The sequence below is a fragment of the Schistocerca piceifrons genome, chromosome 4 (assembly GCF_021461385.2).
Source record: "Schistocerca piceifrons isolate TAMUIC-IGC-003096 chromosome 4, iqSchPice1.1, whole genome shotgun sequence".
NCBI lineage: Eukaryota > Metazoa > Arthropoda > Insecta > Orthoptera > Acrididae > Schistocerca > Schistocerca piceifrons.
The window spans coordinates 261,722,861-261,731,347 of NC_060141.1; the positions used below are offsets into that span (position 1 = coordinate 261,722,861).

Sequence of the window (8,487 nt, forward strand, 5' to 3'; positions counted from 1 at the left end):
ACCTAATATGAGGTTGAACTTCAACAAAAGACGTGTAATATGTTATGACTGCAACACGATACAGGTCGCTGAACAAATAACTTCAAGACAAGCAAGAATGACAACTAGTAAATTAATGCTAGTGTTCCAATTGGCCATGAAAACCATGGAAACTTGTTGACTCAAACAGTTCAAAACCATTAGTTGAGTCCGTTTCTGTCCAAATCCTGGTAGTGACCATGTATGATTGCAAAGGCAAGATTGGCATCACCACGTTAGCAGACACTGCTTATCCTGTTACATATAGATGACTGTGTTTGCTAACTTCTTCATCAAGGTTCCAAAGCCTCAGTTGAGTTTCTAGCGTTGGTTCTGAAGCTGTGTTAGATGGTTTCTTCATCGAGGTTCCAAAGCCTCAATTGGGTTTCTTGGCATGGCTCTCAATACAATATATGGGTCTCTTCATGTTAGTTCCCAAGCCAGCGCCATTTAAAATACTGATTCATGGAATTAAATTTTTCTTCAATAGTTCTCAGTATGGCTCATGGAAAGTTATACTCTCGTCCTGTTCAACTTGCTGAAGTTGCTACAATGTTCATAATGATGTGCTGTTCACGAATCCAACATTTGTCTTCTTTTTCAGGCCAACAGAACAAACAAGCTGGACCAAAAGGGTGCATGAATTTTACCTGAGCATAATGTTCTTCATGTTGCCAGTCACACATACGAGGGTTGGAACTTTAATAGTGCAACTATTTATTTACAGCTCTTACAAAATAGATGTGTGTTTCAAAGTTTTACTGACCTTCAAAGTAGTCACCAGCATTGTGTATAACCCATTGCCAGTGATGTGGAAGTCATAGGATACTCTTAGCAGTGCCGGTTGTGTTGACAGTTCAAGTGGTGTGGTCTATTGCCCGACAAATTTGTAGCAGTTCTGAAGCGAATGCTGTGAATTGTTCCCTTCAGTTTAGAAATTGAGCTGAACTCAAACTATTCATTTTTGGAACACAACCTACGACCAGCTTAGAGACAGAAGTGATGACACTTTCTGCAGGACCTGACCATCATTTTGCACGACAATGCTCAAGCACATACAGTGCAAGCTATTACTGATTTGATTGACTGATGGGGCTGCTAAGTGCTGTATCACCTACTGCACTTCCCTGACTTACGCCCTTGTGAGTTCAACTTGATTTCTAAACTGAAGAAAACACTTCACGGCATTCGCTTCAGAACTGCTACAATTAGTCAGCCGAGAGACCGCGGCGCTTGAACTGTCAACACAACTGACACTGCTAACAGTATCCTACGACTTCCAAATCGCTGGCAACAGGTTATATACAATGCTGGTGACTACTTTGATGCTCAGTAAAACTTTGAACCACATACCTTTTTTGTGTGAGCTGTAAATAAATAGTTGCCACTATTAAATTTCCAACCCTTTTATGTTGCCAATCCACCAGCGACTGCAGTAGATGCAGGCTGTGTATCGTCCGGGAATAAAGCTTAAAACTGACATAAAGCCACATTAATGTCAGTTTACTGATAAACAGAGGCGACCAATGAAGTTGTATCACTTGAAACCCAACCAACTTGAATGTGGTTCAAATCCATTACCAAAAATTGGTGTTTTCGCGAGTTCCAACTGAAATATGGGTGTTTGAAAATCATTTTTCTTGTAGTTTTCTTTCGTCTTCTATTTCTTTACATCAGTTTACCAATCACCACTGTAACTTGACCTATCACTGTGCATTTAACAAGCTGTACAATCTTGTGATGGTAGCATGCTGCACATAATTTTTGGTGAAACTCTACCATACTTTCCACCCCTTTGCTGAATCAACTCTTAAAAGAGAAAAAGATGTTTCTAGTGCAGAAAAGTGTGTTCTTTCCAGTGGTGCTGGAAAGGATAACTTCTGAAGAGACCTGTTTGCAATACTTGCACCTTAAGTTGGCTCACTTTCTGCAGTTTTATTTTTGGCATATGATGTAGCTGATTGAGTGCAATCCACAAAAGTGTAAGGCAGGAAGATATACTGATAACAGTCTTGCCCAAGGTGCTGTTAATGTATGTGCCTAATTTTATGTCTTCTGGATTTTTTTCCCTTCCAGACCCATCTGACCCCAAAGAAGGCCAAAAAATTTGAATGCTTTCCTCTGCAGGTTTCTTGGGGTACTCTGAATCATTATGCTGGCTCAGAAAGTGTTTTACACACTGCTACGCACTGTTTTTCTGCTTCAGACAAAAAGTTGTGTACGATCTGAAAACAAGAAGTTCCTGTTCCCCTGTATTAAGAAAGGTTCAAACATTGGGGTTTGCTCACCTTTGCCGCACCCTTGTCAAAGAGCTTCCCAAATGTAGGATCACAGTTTCCAACATAGTGCGTATTACGAGCTCAAATTTTGTGTAAGTTCAGTTCTATGGTATATCTTTATCCACAGTAAATTTAAACAAAAATCAGATAGGGAAAAGTGGGAAACTTTTGAAAAATTGGACAGAATGACGCTTCTATAGAATCATCATAAAACGTTCAATGAACATAAATAGCTCACTTCTTTAATCTACAAATACAGTGACATTTTACAATACGTACTGTTAATGTCATCCCTCTGCACGACAGTCAAGGCACAATGATACTAGAGTTATTTACACAGTCTACTACTCTAAATAGCATCAGTCCAATTACTCTTCCGTGGACGTAGACTATCTGCACTGTGGACAACAATTTCTTTCTAATGCTTACGTACTTAGTTCAGCATCCTGTAAGCGAATATATTGTAATTGACTGGCAGCGCTGGAATGATGCAAAGACTTGGCCAAAGTCAGCAAAGACAGCTGTATCTACATCATTCTGGATTTTATGAAGAAATAAGAACAGTCAAGTTTTTCACTGCAGTAGTCTGCAGAAGTACATTGGTACACAAATAAAAAAATGGGTTGACTCCAGAAACATCAGGTACAAGGTGTGTTGTGCAATTTTTCTACAACAAAATGTTATCAATGTGGTTTACATACTGCAAACCCATTGTGAAAGATTTATGCGAATCTGTTATCACCTATGCTATTCTCCAGTCTTATGGAACACACTGACCTATTTAGCATCATCCATAATAGTTGTCGGATTTAACTTCTAGTGTGTAACAAGAGTTTAACATGTCAGAAAGTTTCATTTCACCATATACACTACTGTTAACTAAAAGGTTTATTCTGAAAAACTCCCTACATTGGAGCTAAGACATTCTGCAACGTATCCAGGCTTTTCCAAAGAAGCTTACTGACTAGCTTGCACTAAACGTGTCACGAGTAGCAAAAACTTATCTGGCAACGCCACAGTACAACACATAAGAAACTAAAAGTACTGTTACATCCAATTTGTGAACACACTCACATGAAAAAGAGTTGCACTGTCAACATGTTCAGGTAATAGATTCAAATTACACTGATGGTATCCATGTCATAGCATTCCAGTACCGCATAAAGATGCTCTATGTAACACTGTTGCCTCCCGATCTGCTGTAAAGACAGCTCTGACAATGGAATGTCAGCAGTGTAGATCTCAAATGAAGGAATCTGCTGGAAGCTATCTACTGTGAATGCGTATTGAATTACAGGCCTATAAGAAATTGGCTTTCTTTTAGTGCATTGCACAATACATGAATTTTGCAAGTTGTGACCAATGTCCAATTCTGCAAGTAGTACATAGGAAAGAGCACATATAACCACTGGGAAACATCTGGATTTTACAGATTATCTTATCAGCAGTACTGGAGAACCTTTCAATACCCTCTGACTGAACTATCATACCTATTATCAGACAGCCTAACAGGGACGATACCATAAATTTACTCTTCCACATCCAAATATTTTACTGCATACTGCTTCATGACTAAGAACCCTTCTGAAGCCATCTTTTATTTGTCAAAGAAAAGAACTACCCGGCATGATATCAAAGTGAATTTCAATTTTCACTTATGAGATTTGAACAAACAAAAGTTAAGAACTTAATTTTAAGCATATTTTGCCACTTTTAAATTCAGTGTAGGTACTGTAATGACAATGTCAATACAGAACAAAAACAGAATATGTTATTTCCATCATACCAATTACTTTAATTCTTGGTGTAATTCTACACAAAACAAACAGAAGCAAATTTGCTCATTTGTTTTCATTTAATTGTGTCTAACTAGTTTTTATAACGGTGATCAACCATACATGAACATTGACTTAACAATGTTTAACTAGAAGTGCCTTGTGAAAATTGAAGAGTGCAGTTACATTGTGTCGATTGTACTGAGGAAGAAAATGTTCTTCCATGGAAGTGTTGATTACATACTCTCAACACAGCAGCAGAGAGGCAAGCAATGACAACACTGCACACCATGTCATTTTTTCAGGCAAGTTCCGCCCCTATGTACAGCACCACAATGGTCGTGTCCATGAGAAGAAACTCCATGAGAAAATGCTGCCCGACTGCATTTGTCATCTTCATTTCAAACCCAGCACCTGACGTGATGACATGTTGTGCCACTGAGCACACAATTATCCCTTCCGCTTTGTGTATCACATAATTTGAACAGCAGCAATTACATTTATGACATGTTACGGTCAGTAAGTGTGCCCTATCTTTGAGGTCTCCCTGCCATCTTCCAACATGGTGCCCTAAGACAAACTGAAAGTGTTACTTTACAGACAGCATGTTTTCCAGAGCTCTCACCCATTGCAATCCTCTGGAACTTCACCACTTGCCACAAACTATGACCATCAACTCTGTCGTAGAACTGATGTCACCCAAGCTCAATTCGACAGAGTGCCAAGTTTGGGTCACATCCATTGTTGCTGCCTAAGATGGCAGCTCTGAGCACTCAATTTCACACCCTGTATACCCCTAAAGTATCTAAGAAATTAATCACCAAGTATTGTTACTGCTACACAGCATACATACAATAAGTAACGTATCATTATTTACTTCCCTATCTGGTGTCACAGTTTTTAATGACCAATGGTGTACACACTAGCACAGTCAAGGTCTGTTTAACGCAAGCAGAGTCAGTGAAATTTACATACCTAAGTCTAAATATTCCGATAAACTCTAAGTGAATGTATTATGTTCATTTCAACAACTGTACATATTTTATTTCGTCAACTTATCCAATACACTCTTAAAACTATACATACATACACAAATGAACTTTCCACTATCTACTTTCCAGGCACTAGGATTTTAGGAGGTTCTGAAATTGTCATAATGAAAGTGATGTAACTGATACAGTACTTCATTATACCAGACAATTAATCCAATGGAGTTACAGCATCAGTTTATTTCCTTTCTTGTTACCACATGCTATGATTCTCTACATTTTTCTTACACAGTTTGTCTTTTTTTGTTTCCTCATAATCTTCACCATGAAAAACTGCAATTTTTAAAGTGAAACTTGTAACAAGCACAAATGAAACTGAAAAAAATCACAACTGTTTTGCAAAACACAAAACCACATGTGCTAAAAAAAATAATAAATAAAAAAAGCACTTGTGCTGTTACTTCAGAGACCCATGTCCAGATAAAAGAAGAAAAATTTGTTTTTCCACAAGATGCATCAAATCTACGAGCAAATTCACTGACAGTAAGATTATCCTAAGGCACATATTCATCACATGAAACGCCATTTTTTTTCATTTATTTGGTTATTCTATTATCAGAACATCATTTTAGACTCGTTTTGGTTTCTCTGTGAAGGAATAACGTGAAAAAAGTCAGCATTATGCAACAAACAATTGTGTCCATATATTTTTATTTCAGTCTCATTACATGCAACTTCTTGACACTAATATAAAGCAAAGCAGACACCTTCACAATAAAAATCACATATACTCAAACTCACTAAAAGCTGTAAGCTGCATATTAACAAGTATATCCAATGAAATTTGAATAAGTATATGTGCAAGATCTATCAGCTTGTAAGCTAAGCCTACTTTAACAGCCTCATATCAAAGCCAACTTAAAGTACAGAGACCATCACACATGTTGTGGATATTTCACCTCTTCCATCCATTAACATACAGTATTGCAATTATGCTTCTCTACTTATGGAACTGTCTTCATCAGGCTGCACTGGAACAAACATGGAAACATTTTCGTGCACGTTGCATGTCGCAGTCACAATCAACTTTTCGTTTACACATGAAAGACAACAAGGCCTGGAATTACTTACATACCTCTACAGAAATTGCATTATCACCACACTGTTAACCGTAATTAATGTCATTTCACAAATAAAACGACATCCCAAATAAAGAACCTGATGTAGAAGCAATTACTGAGGTATCGGAAACAAATTTTAATTTTTGAACATCTCGATACATTGCTTGCCGCTGAGTGTGCACAAATTCAGAACTGATAATACCAACGAAATGCAACAAAATTCTGTTTTATTAACTTCCAGCGTTTCGTGTGTCAGGATTTTCTTCATCGTAGCTGACTCCCAGTGTTTCGTGTGTCAGGATTGTCTTCATCGTAGCTGACACTTCTGATGGAGGCTTGAATATAACTGCAAACAGTCCTGTTAAGTTCCAGAAATTCTTTATATTCCCTCTTAACTCTCAATAAATTTGCATCCATTTCTTCTGTAAGAGATTTAGAAATTTTGTTACGTATCTCAAATTTGCCTACTGACACATGTTACTTTCGAAGTACTAGAGGTTACTCACCAAGCTTATCTGTTAAGGCTTTCAGTCTACTCGTTACCATTTCATCATTACCACCGATGGCGCTCATGACGAACGTGTAAATAACAGAATCGAGAAACAACTTTGAGCTAAAACGGATAAATTAATTAAATTTACAAAAGAACTCCCTAAAGAAAAACTTTTTACGTGACATTGTGGGCAAAAGAAAAAGAACCCTTCTTATAAACGCAGGTATACAATCGGGACCCACCTTTCAAGTTGCAGATATGCGGCACGAAACTCCACTAGCGAAACACAGATGTACTGAAACGCCTTCCCACTTCGCTATTTCGGAAAACTGTGTGCAATGATCAATCGATAACTTCGCGGTTGTTCACACATACGGTCACACAGCACACACAAATTCAACGGCAAAGACGTTAAGGTTGACTTCCATATATATATGATCTATAACCGTGTTGGAGTTGCCACATTGTAACAGGGCAGTAGTACCTATTGTCATTCTTCTGCTTATGACTTTAAAGCGGTAATGTTTCTTTTTCATTTTAACAAACATGGTCAACAGTTTTGTTGCACACGGATATAGTAATCGATACACAACAGAAAGTGGTACCACAGTCTAACATGTTAGACTGTGGTGGTACTCAATTCCACCTTAAGTTACATATGCTTTAATATGTGTCAAAGGAAATAGCGTTTGGGAAATTCAGATCCTGCAAAAAGACATGTAAAATATTTTCAGTTTTCCTCACTCACGTCCAGAAATTTTAATGGAATAGATTTACGCATTACGAAGGCATTACTGGACTCTGTAACCGGCGCATGTCAACAGGGTTCGCGTGCTGACTGGCAGGATCACTGTGCGACGCTTTCTCCAGGCTGCAGCGTGCGCTCCATGAGTTAATAATTTGCTTTGAATTTTTTAGTAGTCCTGTTACTGTTTTCCTCATTTAGTTACCAAAAACTGGTAATATTCGGTGCACTGGAAATGTTTCATAATGTTATTCCTACTGTTATGTGAGCTTAAAAAACTTCAAGTCTAAATAAAGTGTTGAACAGAATTATACGTCATACCTATTCTCGCTGCGGACAAGAACACGATAACGAGATCGCAAGTACAACACACATAACTTGCGACAACATCATCATTTGTAGCTCTCATTTTACAAAAGACAGCTACATGTATGCACCAGGAGCTGATGGATGGCTGCTGAAGTATGACGCTATCCCAAGTTCATTCAGTTTTCCAGGACATTTTCAAGTGAAATTCAATCGGAAAGGCAAGTTGTTCGGAATAAACCATTCGTTTCTGAGGTAAAAACCATGTATTTAACTAGCAACAAGAGTACATCTTGCTGTTAATATATCGTTCTGAATTTGTAGTAGTTCATAATTGTTGCTAAGTGATTCTTTTAATTTTGTTTCAGGAAATGAATAAGATCCAAACGACAATTACGTTGTGTAAAACCGATGGCAATCATGAGAAGTGTGATGCAGGTATTAAGACTGATGTCTCTCATAGAACTCTGACCCTTAGAAAAAAGTGGGACATTTGCAGATGAAACTTGAGTGGCGTGAAAAGAAGGGTGGAAACAATGGCATAATTGATTACAGTGCTGAAAAAAGGAAACTGTGCAAATGACAACCGGGAATGTGTTCTTAGGGAACGTTTTTGTGGTTTCCTTTAGACTTTACAGTTACTGAGGTGAAAAACAGTGATGCAAAGAAGCAATCCAGGTGGTACCCTGAACTAACCAAATAATTTGCCCTCATACTGTATTTCTGTTCTCCTAGGGCATATAGATTTGTACACCCTACGT

General features: G+C 37.9%; 1 long non-coding RNA gene across 1 annotated transcript; it reads right to left on the reverse strand.

Annotated features, from left to right (window-relative positions):
• Window positions 1-6,408: 6,408 nt before the first annotated feature.
• LOC124795267 lies at window positions 6,409-7,105 on the reverse strand. Its single transcript, XR_007016669.1, has 3 exons — window positions 6,918-7,105; window positions 6,689-6,795; window positions 6,409-6,604 (listed from the first exon to the last, which is right to left on the reverse strand). It is a non-coding gene; the product is annotated as an uncharacterized LOC124795267 (long non-coding RNA).
• Between the last annotated feature and the right edge of the window lie 1,382 nt (window positions 7,106-8,487).